The sequence below is a fragment of the Sminthopsis crassicaudata genome, chromosome 1 (genome assembly GCF_048593235.1).
Source record: "Sminthopsis crassicaudata isolate SCR6 chromosome 1, ASM4859323v1, whole genome shotgun sequence".
NCBI lineage: Eukaryota > Metazoa > Chordata > Mammalia > Dasyuromorphia > Dasyuridae > Sminthopsis > Sminthopsis crassicaudata.
Window position 1 is genome coordinate 280800572 of NC_133617.1, and position 15834 is coordinate 280816405.

The 15834-nt window shown below is 33.5% G+C and overlaps 1 protein-coding gene across 3 annotated transcripts in view; it reads left to right on the top strand.

Moving 5' to 3' along the window:
* The window catches only part of KCNB2 (potassium voltage-gated channel subfamily B member 2), a 493206-nt gene that overhangs the window by 79475 nt on the left and 397897 nt on the right, over positions 1–15834 (top strand). The gene's annotated exons all lie outside the window — the stretch shown is intronic.

The following is a 15834-nucleotide window of genomic DNA, read 5'->3' on the forward strand; positions in this document are numbered from 1 at the left end:
CACTAAGTCCAAATGTAAATGTGGACAATCTAATTTTAGTTAGATGATGCTAAATTCTCTTGAAGAAATTCCACACTTCTTTTGGAGAATGAAGAGAGAAATTGTAACTCACCAGAATATTGATGCAAATTACTTTAGTTATTGTTAAAATATATATGATAAGATCTTCACTAAAAATTAATATTTCTTAGAAACCCTATTGCCTCTTTTTTTCCAGATCTAATTTAGAAGTAAAAAGTATAAAACACAAGGAAAAAGCACTAATATTTTTAAACATTTTGTGCAAGATGAAACATTTGATATAATAATACTAAGTTTATTGTAGGCAGTTTTTTATGTAATTTGGAAAGTGCTTTTAAGACATAATGCCACTCATACTTCACCACAATTTTGTCCCTATTTCACAGATGAAGTGGGGTTCTGAGAAATTAACTCTGTTCTTCAAAGTCATCTGGTTATTAAGGGTTAGCCAAGAGTTAAATGCAGGCCTTCTGATTCTAACTGTACCTCTCTTTCCTCTAAATGATACCACTGATTTTTTTTTTCTGTGTATAACATGAATGGCCTGCCATACTGTTGTTGTTGAGTCATTTCAGTCATGTCCAACTCTTTTTCACCTCATCTGGTATTTTCTTTGTAAAGATATTGGAATGGTTGCCATTTCCTTCTCCAGGACATTTTACAGATGAGAAAACTGAGGCAAAAGGGTTAACTAATTTGTCCAGAGTCACATAGTTAGAAAGTGTTTGAAACCAGATTTGAAAAGTCCAGATTTGGAGTCATCAAGACTCCAGACCCAGCACTCAATCCAAAGCACACCTCACCGCCCCAGGAATGAGCTCTTTCTGCCAGACTACATGTGGCATGAACTTGAGACTTTTCACCATCCTGGTCATCTTTTTCTGCCATCTTATCAATTTTTTTCCTAAAATGTGATACCCAACCTGAACATAATATTCTAACTATGAAATTAGAATAGAATACTACAGTACTTTTATCTTCCTAATCTATGACTATCCTGTTTTCTAATCAAGTCAACAAGCATTTACATTGTACTAAGCCCTGGGAATACAAAAAGGAAAAAATAGCAGTTCCTGTACACCAGGAACTTACATTCCAATTGGGGAAGACCTTTAAAAAGAAAGCTGAAAAGCAGATACTATTCTGCCAATGGGAACTATTAGATTGATACTCTTCTAAGAATTTGATGATAGAGACACTCTGAAGAAGAGTACAGCCTGAAGAGAAATGAAGACTTGATAGACTTGGTTTCCCTTAAAGTGAAAGTTATGAGAGAAACCAGCTAATGAGAGGAAGTTGCTGAAGGCACTTGAAGCATTAAAAGTCAAAGGATTGAGTGAAATCCCAGGATAAGGAGGTTTCTGTGACATGGTAAAGAAAGTCCAGAGTGTGAAGAATGCAGTTTAGAAATAAATGAAGACATTGCTGGTTTGGGCATTTCCCTGAAAAAGAGCTTATTTTAAATTTTTGTTAGTTCCTGAACTTTTTTCCTAATAAGGATTACTTGCTTTGTTCGCATTCTTTTCCTTTTGTCAATTCTTAACTTTTATTTTTTGATTCATGATCCATATATTTAATCATTTAAATTTCTGATACCCTTGGAATTAAAGTATCAAAAATCCTAAATTTGTACTCTCTCTTCTAATCAGGCTAGAATCTGGTTATTGCTTCTAGGGGTCTTACCCTATCAATCCCTGAACACCTTTTTCTTCTTGTGTCTCATTCTTAAAAGTATCCATTAGTGAAGAGATAGAAACATTGAGGATAGAAACATAATTCAATAGTAAAAATTACCACGGTCCCAAATTGGGCAGTCTGATTCTATCTCCTGCCTTCTTCATGACCATTTGTTCCATTTCTATGCAATTTCTGTTCTTGATTCCTGTTGTTTTCAGGAGTTTTTATATCCCTTTTACAGAGGCAAGATATTGTCTGTTTTAGAATGTCATTATCTCAAAAAAATGTTCTTTTATGACTTTTATGTAATTTATATACAAAGTATCAAAAATATGCCAACAGTTTTATAAGGGGGACAGTTAAAAGTATTATTTTACAAAAAAAGAAAAATGTATAGAGACATTAGGGAACTTGCCTATGATAATATAAATCTATTAATAATCAATAAAAATGAACAAGCACCTACTATGTACCTGCTACTCAGATAAGAGTTGGAGATGCAAAAAGAACCCAAACATAATCAGTATCTGTTCTCAAGGGCCTTAGAGTCTAATGGGAGAAATCTCTTTATACAGGATAACTGCAAAATGAAGGGTGGGGAAGGCTTCTTTTACAAGGTAGGATGTTAGTTGAGACTTATACAAAGTCAGGGAGATCAGTACAGTTGAGAAGGAAGAATTTTACAAAAATGGGCAATATTTGGAACTGAGAGGTGGTATATCTTATTCATGGGATAATGAAAAGTTCAGTGTCATTAGTTGGGGAATAAGGTGTAAAAGTGAAAAGGTGGGGGTTGGGCTGGATTATGAAGGGCTTTGAATGCCAAATAGAGCATTTTAGCTATTAATTCAGGACTAGACTCAGATCTTTTGCCTCTGCAAAGAGAGTAACATGGGAAATATTTTCTTTTAGTTTCTGCATTCATGTTCATAACTCGTTCCAAGCAAGAGAGAATTCACAGCATTTTAAATCTCATATCCACAAAGCACAATTTAAGTGATTGCCAGTACTCACATAGAATGCATGATGAACCTGGAGTCAATCTGGATTGAAATCATGGTATGGATATTAACCATGTCACATTAGGAAAATAATTTCACATCATTCATCTTTAGTTTTCCCACTTATACAATTACCTGCCATAGAATTTTTATGAGATAAACTATTTGTAATCACTATAGAAATATGACTTATTAGTACTCTTTTTAAAAGATCTTTACCAAAAGAATCCAGTATGCACTATTATTGTTACAGGCAAACCCACAAAATTTCCTTAAGCCAAATCAAGCCATTTATTATTTTATCACCGTTTTCTCTTTTAATATTTTCTGAGGTAATAAAATAGCTTCTTTTCTTGTGTGTTTGGAAAGTTTGTCTCCTTTTCCTTTTCACTTTTACCCTGATCATATAATCCTAACTCTTTGGGCCTTTTTTCATACATTTTATTTCATCATTTTTCACTTTCTCTGAATGACCTTTAATTTATCCATACCTCTTCCAATTAAGGAGTAGAAGTTAGGCAAAGTACACTAAAAAGGAAATGTCCCTGTTTCCAAACCAAAAATGCTTCCTGAAGCAGGAAATAACAGAATCAGAAGATGGCAATAACCACAGCCATAGTCCCTAAAAATGACTTTCAGTCTGCCTCTACTGGAGACAGGCCCAGTGTCTGGAAAATGGAGGTAGCTGGTAAAGTAGCAGTCATTGGCATGATAAGAGAGCCTCACAATCCATATGGAATTTCTCCTCAAGCTGACTATGTCCTGGATCTGTTCTATCAGTGGCAAAATAACTTTGGCGAGTACATATCTGTCTGTTTTATGCCTTCTTTGATTTTTTTTTTTTTTTGTTTCATCTCTGGGTAATTTAACAAAGTTATCTTCCAAGGAATTCTGAATCATCTTGTGTGGATTTGAGACTCTTTGCAAATAAAACAGCTTATAATGGTGCATTATTTTATTCTACTGAAGCATTTTTCGTAATCAACAATTAAACATGAATGAGAATTTATATTCTCTATATCTTTCCCTTAATTGTGAGATGGTAAAAATATAGTCCATTGTTGGATTTCATTTGCAAACCTCTGCTTGCTTTTTACTAATAACCTCATCAAGGATGCTTGCTATTTCTGTTCAGATGATTCTTAGATGTTCAACAAAGTAATGAATAGTGGGCCTAGATTCAGGAAGACTTGCATTCAAATCCAGCCTCACTTAATAGTTGTGGCATGGGACAAATTACTTAATTCTCTTTTCCTCATCTGAAATCTGAAAATAATGTAATAATACTTACCTCCCAGTATTTTTGTGAGGAAAAAATGAAACAATGTTTGTAAAGCACTTTACAAACATTAACGTGCTATATAAATTCTAGGTTTTATCATTTTTGTTGCTATTACTAGTAGGATCTTGTTTTTTCCTATCTTTAGTAACTTCCCTTCCTTCATATACCTTATATATATTCCCTTAACTTGTTAATAATTACATGACCTACAGCACAGATCTTTACATATATTTATTCTAATTCAGCTGCTTTTCTTATCTTTTTTAAAGTACCCTTTCTACCATGTATTTAACAACCTTAAGAGACTGGTGTTATGTTCCAAATATGGTAGTTTTATTATCCTTGATGGATTGTTTGTTAAAATAGAATTTGCAAACCTTCCCTATTTTTCTCCTCTTTATTGTATTCTATTAATTTTAGTCCTTGAATGCCCTTGAAATTACTTTGCTTAGTTTGATATCTTGCCAGTCTTTAAGCTGGTCTTCTATTGCTTTTCTGTACTGTTTGAGAGGATACTATTTAAAACTATTCAGTATGCTTCCTCATGAAACTTTATAGGCCAGTTTATATTCTAACCTGGTACTGCTTTTGGCTTCCATCTCTGTTTAGCAAATACATCAGATTTTTGCTAACTTATGGCACTTTTTGGATTTTTTTTTATTCACCTTATTATGGCAATTAATTTACATTAGTTAGACTTGTGGATGAGATTATTATGATTACCCTTAATGACAATTGTGTTGCCCATATATTTTAACATTGCCACATAAAGTATTAAAGTTATAATATCTGAAATCAATTATCTTAAAGTCATAGCTTATTCAATATTACTGAATTATTCAATATTGTTAAATAAACAAAAGAAACTTCTTTTAAAGCGTTTATTCATCTCTACACATACCATGTTCCTAAAATCCAAGCTTAAAATGAGGCTATATAATTTATTAATAGTACAACAAAAAAGATTATAAAACAATAGTATAAGTAATTATTTACAATAGCTTTAAGAAAGATAACAACCAGTCACCTCTAACCTTTAACTGAAGAAACACAGTCTTAACTATTCATCTCTGTAAGGATGATGGCTAAGGGCTCCTTAGAAATCTTTTCCTAAATTTGTTTTAAGTGGTAAACTCAGTTTTCTGAGGAAGTGCCTCTTCAAACTCTTTTTTTCTTGGCAGTTAATTCAGTTTCTTGGGAAACAAAATTCTCTTAGTCCTTCCTCTCTGTCCTCAGTTTCTCATCAGTTGTCATAGTCTCTTCAGAATGGCATTTAAATTGGCAGAGTTTTCAAAGATGAGACTTAAAAAGTAACTCCCCAAGATTCCATTTCTTCTTCAACTTATATATAAAGTACTAGCTCCTTGAGACCATTTCAACATGGAGCAATGTATTGTTGGAAAGGTCAGGGGAGAAAAGTGTTTTGTGTAAAGAAAAACTTTTAAATTATCTGTTAACAGATGTAAGATTTCCACTATTATAGATAATGTTGATGTTTTAAGTTGATTTCTAAAAGTAGTACAAAAATAACTTTGGTTTAATAAAAATACTAAAATGTATGTATGAAGAAACATAATTTTCAGATAGGAGTTGAGCAGTTTTGGAGAGAAAACAAGTACAACATAAATATAGAGACTTAAATCACCTTATGGAAGATAGAAGATGAGACTGTATAAGAACAGTGTGATGGTTTAAAAGGGTTAAAGAGAAGATCTCTTATTTCTTAGAAGCTGAAAAAAAAATCAGAACAATTTCACTATCCAGTTTCAAAGCCACAAAATGAGATGTTGGACAGTGTTAGAAACACAAAAGCTTCAGGATATTATAGTCGCTTAGCTCTTCTTATCATCAGCTCTTCTGACTTAAGGTAATCAAACCAAAAAAATGAGGAATCTATATGGAGATTGAGACGTGATCAAATAAAGCATGTTGATCTCTTAGAATAATTTGAATGAGTACTTTTTTAAGCAGAAAGGCAAGTCATTGAAGCTATGGTTTAAACCATTTGTGCGTATAGGAAATAAGAGAAAAAGACTGAAAAGCCAAGGTTAGCATATTGAAAGGACTGAAGAACCTAACAGAAGAGAAAAGAAATAAGAGAAGGCCAAAATCAACTTGTTGGATCTGTTTGAAGAGATCAATGACAGGAGCAGTCAGGTGACAAAGAGCTGGGGTTGCTGATATACTGCATAAATATTGCACTGTTAAAGGGAAATGAAATCTCTTTAAACTTCCCATTCTGAAAGGAAGAAAGGGAAAGCTGTTTGGCTTTCTAAAAGAGAGCTGGTTAGACTGCTTTGCTTTGCCCAGAGAGTCTACCAGAGCTGCTTTCCATGATCTTTGTTTTATTTGAGCATTGCATCATCCAGTTGAGTGACATCATCCAGTTGAGTGACAAGAGCTGACTGGACTGATCTGTGTAATCCAGAGATAGCCAGCTTGATGAGCTTCACAAATCTCGGTTTTAAAGGGAAGAAGTATTTAAAGTAAGAGGTGATACTGTCTAAATCCCCCTTTAAAGGTGATTTAAAAGAAAAGAGCTCATAAATGCTACATTGAAGAGAAAAGGATTTGTCCAGCTGAGAGTGCTGAGGTCCTTATGCATTGTTGATGACACTTCATACATCTTATGTATAATATCATTCTTCCTTGTCCTTTTGGGACTCTTCAAACTGTTTCAGCTTAGTAATTAACTCAGTTTCTTGGAGAGGGGAGTTCTTTTAATTCTTTCTCTCTACCCTCAAACAGTCTCTCATCAACTGTCACAGTAAACAGCCTCTTCAGAGACTATATTATTGAAGCTAGTATTATGTAAGGAAAATGGGAGAATTCCTTAGGAAAAGGAAAGCAAAATATACATCATGATCTGGAGAAATATTTCACTTATGCTCTAGCATATATAAAGTTTATAAAATTTTGGTTTAAATTATATTAATAAGTTGAAAAAGCATGAAATGATTCTCTACATACATCAGTTTGGATTACTCCCTCTAATGATAATGAAACTGTTCCTGATGGAATAAATGAATACTTGGTAAATTACATGGGCACTGTTAAATTCATCTAGAAACAGAGAAACCAAAAACTCTCCAAGTGTGGTACTCTAATAGATTTAGAAAGTCATTGACCAAAAATAATATGAGGTCATAATAAGGCAGAGAACAAAGTTTAGTGTCATCAGAATGTCTGCTTTCATGTGCTTAATGTCCTAAATTATTCTTTCTGCCTTATTCATGAAACTCAAGGCTACATATGAGCAAAGCTAGTAAGCATTGTCAGGAAAGGTTTAGGAATAGAAGGATACTAGCACATAATTGAAATTGGTTAATTTCAAAGATATGTAAATTGAATATTAATTTTTGAATGCTCATTAGGATTGTCATTCTCTTTAACCCTTTCTGGTATCCAAATTTTGATTTTGAAGCCACATGAACTTAAGTTAGAATTCTAATTTGTCATTTCATATCAACTATTTAATAATTCATGTTTAGTGTATAATATGCACATCTATAAAACTAGGATGGAATGATAGCTGCAGTTTTAAGGATGAATATACATTTGGGAACTAGTAAAAGATTTGTTGGTAAGGTCTGTAGTTACTATTTTCCTTTCTGTAACATTTTAGAGGAATTATACAGGGCTAAGCAAATCTTCAAAACTTTTACTGAGCCCTTATTCATTTCTTGTCAATTAAATCCTTGAGCTACATTGATGCTGTGTTTATCTCAGAAGAATCAATTCCTAAGTGAAGTAAACTCTCTTGACTAGATATAATTAAAAACCCGATGGAAAAATATCCACCCGATCAAATTTAGTCAATAATATCAGGGATATTTGTGGCTCTGAAATATCTGTTGAGGCTATTTACACTGAGCAAATTAACTAATTTCTACTTATAGTCACTACAAAAATAGGCATCACTAGTCAAGAAAGTTGATCTCTTTGATATTGAGGCTATCTTTTTTAAAACTGAGCTGGATGTATAGAGTAACTTAGAGTCTGCCTGTTGAGAATATGTCTAGTCACAGCATCCTAGAACATTGGGCTTAGTGTGGGTACCATATTTTAGGAAGGATATTGATAAGCAGGAAAACAGAAGGAAAAATGACCTCAAATTCATAACATAGGGGACTCATCAAAGGAACCAAATATAGTTAACTTGCAGAAAAAAAGGCTTGGGATGTTAAATACAAAGAGATATGATGGCTATTTGAAAGGCCAACATGGGAAGGAGAGACTTGACTTATATTTGACATCAGAGAAAAGAACCAGTGACAGTGAATGGAGGTTTCAGTGGAGCAAAGAAAATTTTGGCTATATTTAATATTTTTTTTAAATCAGAATCATTATAATTAGATGTAACTCAAATGGGCTGCCTGGATAACATGGATTCTCCCTTCACTGGGAGATTTACGAAAAAATCAGAACAATCATTTCTCATGTGTATTGTAAAAAGGATTCTTTGATCATTTTGGTCTTGATATCCACAGAATTCTCTTCTAATTCTGAAATTCTGTGGCTTTGTGATGTTTAAAATAGTATTTGAGATAATTCCAAAGGACTTTGCTTCCCTCAAAGTATCTTCTCACATTAATTCTCAATTTTTTTCCTGAACCAAGTGACATAAAATCCTCATCAGTGGAATTGTTCCTTTGAATCAGACAATAAAGACCTATTTTCCAGAATATTCCCTGGCAGGAAATAAAGAATAAATTATTTTTTGAGTCTTCTACAAAATTACTTTGCAGGATTCTTTTGGAAAATAGCAAGGAAGATCTCCATGACTTGGGGATTTTGATTAGGAGGGTATGTATGAGACAGTCAGGACCAGCCAGGCTAAGGAATAAGTGTGTAAGGTGGCAGTATAAGGTCAGTCTCCATAAAATAGGATGAGTATATAAAAAAAAGCAAATATAAACTTCATCACCTTCACAGTTTTGCCAAAGTCCAATCCTACTTGCCTCACATTTAGTATGGTCTGCCCTCAGGATAAACAGAAGACCTGTACTTCTCAGACTATCAATCGAGTGCCTTTCCCAGACACTAAATTCACCCCCAAAAAATAAACAACCAATTAAAAATAGAGATATTTTGGCAAGTTCTGTCTGCAGCCTTTTTTAGAAAACACACACCATAATATTATCTAAGCTTCTCAGGCTCTTTGGCAAGGGATATAAATATGTGGTAGAAACGACTTCAGTACACACAGTATCTAACATCAGCAAATGACATTTTGAATCTTTCATTATACAGTTGCTAGTGCTAGGCAGCCTCCCACTCACCCTAGTACCTACACACACTGCTATTTCTCATACGGTGCCTTGTGTTGCTGCATCTGTATGCTGGCTATGCTAAAAATATCTCTCAAGATGGTAACTTAGACTGACATTATCTCATATCCCTTTCATGCTGCACAATATAGGGGAGGGAATTATTCCAAAGGGACTTGGATATGTTCCAATTTCTACAGAACTTTGACATAGAACTGTACACCCAAGGTCAGAATAAAGAGAACCCCTAATGTCAAGGTTAAGGTCTAGTGAAACTCTGATAGCATCCATTTTTTCCTCTCCAGTTAACCTAAGTTTTATTTTTAAAATGAGGTGTTTCTATTGAATCAGGGAATCTTTACATTGATGGCATTATGTAATTTTAATAAAATTTTATTTCAAAAAAATTCTCAGCCTCACAGAAGCTCAAATCATTTTTATTTTGAGGTCTTGAATTTTTGAGTGTTTAAGAATTAGCTCTGAGAGATGATAGGATCACAGAGCCCTTCTTTTTACACATGAGGAAATGGAAGTCCAATGAATTTTAGGTAATTTGCTTAAGTCATGTAGATAGTATATGTCAGATATAGAATTTGAAACCATGTCTTCTAAATCCTAAACCAATACTTTTTCAATTGGATTGGACTTGTGGATAAATGGATTTTTGTCCCCGGCCCTTTTCCTCTCTCTTCCCTTCAGATACTTTACTGTTACACAAGGGAAATTTTATATAAATGTTGGCAACCCCCACAAAAAATTGGTTTCACATTTTCCTAGAGTACAAAAATGGCCAATTAAAGTAAACAATTAAAACAAGCTCTAAAAAAATATGAAAAGGCACAAGAACACTTGAAAACATTCAGTTGCTATGTTTTAGAAAGGGATTTTATTGCTCATGCATTGGAATGAATCAACTGCTCAAGGAACAGAAGTTTTCTAATTACTGCTCCCAGAAAACATCCTTAGCCCAAAGAATAGGAAAACACAGTAGCTACATTTTTCATAATGTGGCTTCACATTTTCCAGGATGCAAGCTGTCCAGTTTTGCTCAGACATGACCTAGAAGGACAGCTGTAGAAGAGGAGCAAGCAGTTTTATTCTCTGCTGATTTAATCTTATCCCCTGCTGATGGAATAGGATTGAAGGAATTCAGAGGTTGAAATCACCTTAGAGATACCAGAATTGAGGTATTAGATAGACTTTGAGGGCAGTTCTGAGCTGGAAAAGGAAAGAGATTTCTGTGTAACTCAAAGTGGATTGTGACATGGGGATACACTGGGGTAGTGTCTTGTAGTATGGGAGTCTGAAAAGGACAAATAAAACACATCTCTACTGGGAAAGGAGAAATGGAGCTAAGGGTCAGAGTAGAGTGTGGATTCTGGTTTCCCTCTAGCTGGGAGATGACGATCACCATATTCAGCCAAGAGGAGAAAAAAAATAAATCATTGGCAGAAAGTTTTGGAGTGAGAGCTATACATTAGGAAGTCTACACTACTATATGATATGTAGGAAAGAGGGCTCTCAAGTGTCTCAGACTCAATTCAATATTCTAAGCTATCATAATTTTATTTTTTTAGGTTATGCATGTACATTTGTCTTTTTACATATTCCATATGAGTCATATTGGGAGAGAAAAATCAGAACAAAAGGGGAAAATCATGAGAAAAAAAAAACAAGGAAAAAAAGATGAAAATAATATGCTTTGATCTACATTCAAGTCTCCATAGTTCTCTCTCTCTGGCACTTTCCATCCAAAGTTTATTGGAATTCCGTTCAGTAGAATTGCTGAGAAGAATAAAGTTTATCATCGTTATCAAAATATTTTTGAATTTCATCATCTATTTATCTACTACTACCACTTCAGTATCACCTGCAAATTTGGTGAGCATATTAGTGATAATTTCATTCAAGACAATTGTATAAGAATTAAGCAACATCTATGTTACTCCATTGGAAATTCCCTTCCAAATTGGCATTGAACCATCAATTGTTGCTCTTTTAATATTACTACCTAATTAGTTTTGTGTTCATCTAATTGCATTATTATTTATTTCATTCAAATATGTCTTCTCCACAAGAATGGTATGAGACACCAAGATTGTCTCTACCTTTATGGTGCTCATATTTAATGAGAACATGTAAACATGAAACCCTCAACATGAAAATAGCTAGGTACATAGAAAATATAGAAAAGGAAAAATCATTTTGGAGGGGAAAGCATCAGCAGTTGGAAAAAGGGAAGAGATATTAAAAACGCTTTTTGCAGCATTTAATCTGAGTCCTGAAGGAAGCCATGGAAGCTCAGAGACAGAGGTGAGAAGAGTAGAGTACTGCAGGATAGTGATTCATGCAGCTACCTCTTCCATACCCCTTGTTATCCTTGCTACCCACACAGGAAACTAAATCCTAAAGAAACTTTTGCCCTTAGAAGTCACTCTCCTGAATGGTGACTGACTCTCTGGAAATATTATTTCAGGAAAGCCTCAGGCATTCTTTTCTTCAATCCCTCTTCAACTTCCTTGGCAACAGTCTTTCAGCTTTTCAAATTGGTACATATCTTTCCATCCCCCACTTTCATCTCCCTCCAGTGCTGAAATCATGAAGAATGATCAATTCAACACTGCTATTGCTTCTAGAAAGGTCATGCCAGTCTATTCTCCAATGGCCCCATTTATGCCCCTAACATTCTGGACCCTTCCTGACCACTATTCCATCGTATGTTGCTTCCTCCATTAGAATTTAAGTTCCCGGGTAGGGACTGACTCTCCCTGATTTTGTTCCTGCATCCCCAGAGATTTGAACAGTGTTTAGCACTCAGAAAGCAATTTTATTAATTTATTCATTAAAAGTTCCAGAGAAGGCTGATGAAATGTTTTGTTCATGGAACAGCAAGTAGTCCAAAATGGATGAATTGTAGAGGTCATGGAGAGGAAAGAAGTCTAAGAATAAGGAGAAGATGACAAGAGATCAGGTTGTAGAGAATTGTAAATGCCTGATATGGAGTTCCTTTTTTATTGTGGCGGTTACATAAAGTCAATCAAGTTTGTCAAATACTGAGATGACAGCTGTTTGGAGAATTAAATTTACAGGTAATGGAAAAACCCATAAAAATTCAATTAATTGCCCAACTTTACATAGGTAGTAATTATCAGAACTGTGGTTCAAATAAAGACCCTCAAGTTCCAAATCCTATACTTTCCTACACTACCACTATGAGAATGGTTAGGACTCAGAACTGGATTCCTGCTGATGTGTTAATAATAAATAAAAGATTGGAAAAATCAAATCTCTTTAAGTTATTTACTCATTAAACTTAATGAAATTTTCATTTAATTTTAACAATTTACTTGAACAATTTAAAATTTAGGCTCACTAATTTTTAAGCTTTTGCAAGCTTCTGGAGCATAAATGCTTTTATATGTATATGGTTAAATGAAGACATATTTGGGGCATGGGAAACAGTGGATGGTACTCTTCTAAATAATAACCCTTATGGCTATTCATGGCTCACTTACTCTCTGTTCTCTCTATCTCTCAGTATCTCTATATGTCTATCTCTATCAGTATCTTTCTGTCTATTTGTTTGTGTGTATCTCCCTAATACAATTAGTTCAATCTCCTCTATCAATTAAAAAAGAAAAAGAATCAGTTATTCCAGAATCATAGACTTTCATAAAGTGGTATGGCCAAAAAAGTACATAGATAAATATTTAACTACATAAAGTTTTATAAATTTGAAAATCAAAGCTTCAGGGTGATCAATAATAAAACCAGATAATATGACATTCTATGCTTTGGCTGTTTTTGGTAGTAATTTGTATTTTAGGTCAGTTATTTAGTAACTTAAATACCAGATATTTCCTAAGAATTATTAGAGTGAATGGAGATATTCAAGAGAAACTGATCAGACTAACATCTAAAACATTTTTATTACAAATTACATGAAAATATATTTTCAAAGCTATAATGATATAGATTATACTGAAAAGTGTAATCTATATCATTATAGCTTTGAAAATATCTTTCATTAATATACTGTATGCACACTGGTCTGATGTCAGGGTAATTTAGGCTCATCATTTAGAGAGATCTAAATGAGGTCAAGGTCTTAAGGTCAGTCTCCAAACAGTGCAGTTGTCATCACACAATTTAATTCAATTTGATAAACACTCATCACTGTTGTTCAATCATTTCCATTATATCTGACTCTTCTACAAATAGAAAAAGAAAGATAGTCCTGACCTCAAGGAGATTACAATCTAATGTAAAAGACAATACATAAAAAGAAACTGAAGGGAAAGGTGTTGCTAGTTGACCATTTTCTGGAGATGTTGCTGAAAGTATTTTAATATTGAGAAGGAAATTAACTCACATGACCTCACCATTAGGTCCCTCTAACGCTAAAATTCTATGACATATAATGTTTATGTCTGAAAATCATCTTATAGGCCTGATTCTTTGGATAGATAGACATGAACTTACACTGTGATTTGGTATAAAGCATGACAATGACTGTTGTGACTTGCTAAGGGAATTAGGGAATTTTTTGTCCAAGTGAATTAGTAATTAGCCTAGTGTATTCAATCTAACACACATACACACATATTGCCATGGGTGGATGGACATGACAGGGTATGGAAGGGGGAAACCAGACAATTGCTGCTTAATTTTTAATCTCTTTTTTCCCCACTTCTTGGGACTCTTTATTTACCCATTTTATGGAAGCTGAACAAATTGCTATTCTCTAATAGTAAAGCATTTGTTGGTAGAATATGTTAGTTTCTAGCTATAGATCTGACCTCTCTGATATATATTTTTAAATTGTACACAAATGAAAAGACTGGGCCTCAGGTATGTTCCTTCTAAGTCATTTATCATATCCAAGCTCTAATATACAAGAAAAGATGAGCAAATCTCCCATACTTATAGTTTTCTGACGCATGAAATTCACTAAAATTATTTTCTCTACTAACAATAAGTTTGGTTAGGAAACAAGTGGAGTTTATTGACTTAGTTTTTCAGGGCTTAATATGTTCTCAAGTAATAATATGACTTACCAATCAGATAATATTAATAAAGCATGATGAACAGATTAATCCTTTTCAAATCTAGGAGGAATATTTCCAACATTCTTCTGTATTTTCTGACTGGGAAGGAAGGAATGAAAGAAAGGAGGGAAAGGGAAAAAAAAAAGGAGGGATTCTGCCTCACATCCTTACTTTTATGTTTCATTTGTGTAAATTCTTTTTGAAAATATGACCCAATCCTTTGAGAAAATTTAAGACCAAGTGTAGCTTTTCCAAACAGAGTAGGTAATTACTCAGTCAGATATATGTGCTTTTCAAAATCTCTGAGCTACTGCAGTTGGTTTTTAAGTTCAATTAATAAGTAGTACCATCATATCCTGATTTGGCCCACAGTGTTACACTGAGATGTTCATAAAGTAATTTAGCAGTCAATTATAACAGTGAAGAAACTCTGTTAATATATTTTTACATGTTTAGTGCTCAATTGTAGCTTGTTACATTAAAAGAAAAATAGTTTATTCATTTTTTCAGAATTTTGTGTTTATTAAATCAATTGGCATCATGAATCCAATAAAAGATTCACCTTACTTTGTCTTTGGGCAAATCAAGTAAATTCAGAAAGGATGTGGAAGTTCCTGCTGGTCACAAATTTTTTTACTTTGGTTTGGTTTTCAACTTCTATTCTAAACAAAGTCAAAAGACAAACATAATAGCCGGGGAAACACTGGCATTCCCCGGAGTTTGGGATACAGCCATTTACTTATGACTATTCAAATTCTATGTACATTTTCCATTATTGCACATCCAAAGCAGGCCAATTATAAAAATTCTAAAAGACAAGTCCTTACTCATAGGTGGCTTTAGACAGTACCAGATAACTAAGGGAGGAAAAAACAAGGAAGACTGATAAGATGCATAATTTGCAGACAGGTGAAATATTGAGGTTCCCAAGATACTATCACCAAAATAACCTTACATTAAAAATAGAGGTCAGACTACTTGCAAATAAGTCTTTTTGGTAAAGCATTCATTTACATATTATATCAAAATAACAACTTTCATTTAGATAGAATTTTTAAGTTTTTAAGGATTGGGATCATGTTACAAATGAGAAAAGTGAAGATCAGATGATTTTTCCCTTTGATTCATGTTAGGTCTAAGAGTTAAACTTAGAATTCATTACCATTGTCATTGTCTTATCCTGACCTTCAACCACATCTATATACTAGGAATGATTCCAAACAATAATAAAAGTTGTTATTTTTGTATTCGTCATGTTCTTCTTAAAGGGTACATAAGTAACAGGATATGGATTTTATCTTTATTTCTTTAAATTGGAATTTAGATGTATTTTCAATATTGATACTCCCTTATATATGGACTTGAAATTATCCCTTATATCCTCCCTTATATATGGACTTGGAATTATCAACTAATTTGTAATTCTTACAAACTGAAATACCAACCTTATTTCTAAGAGTATTTTAGAAGCATAAGATTTACAACAATTTTTTAAACTTCAGGGTAGTTTTAAAGGTCTTCATAAATTTTTCCCT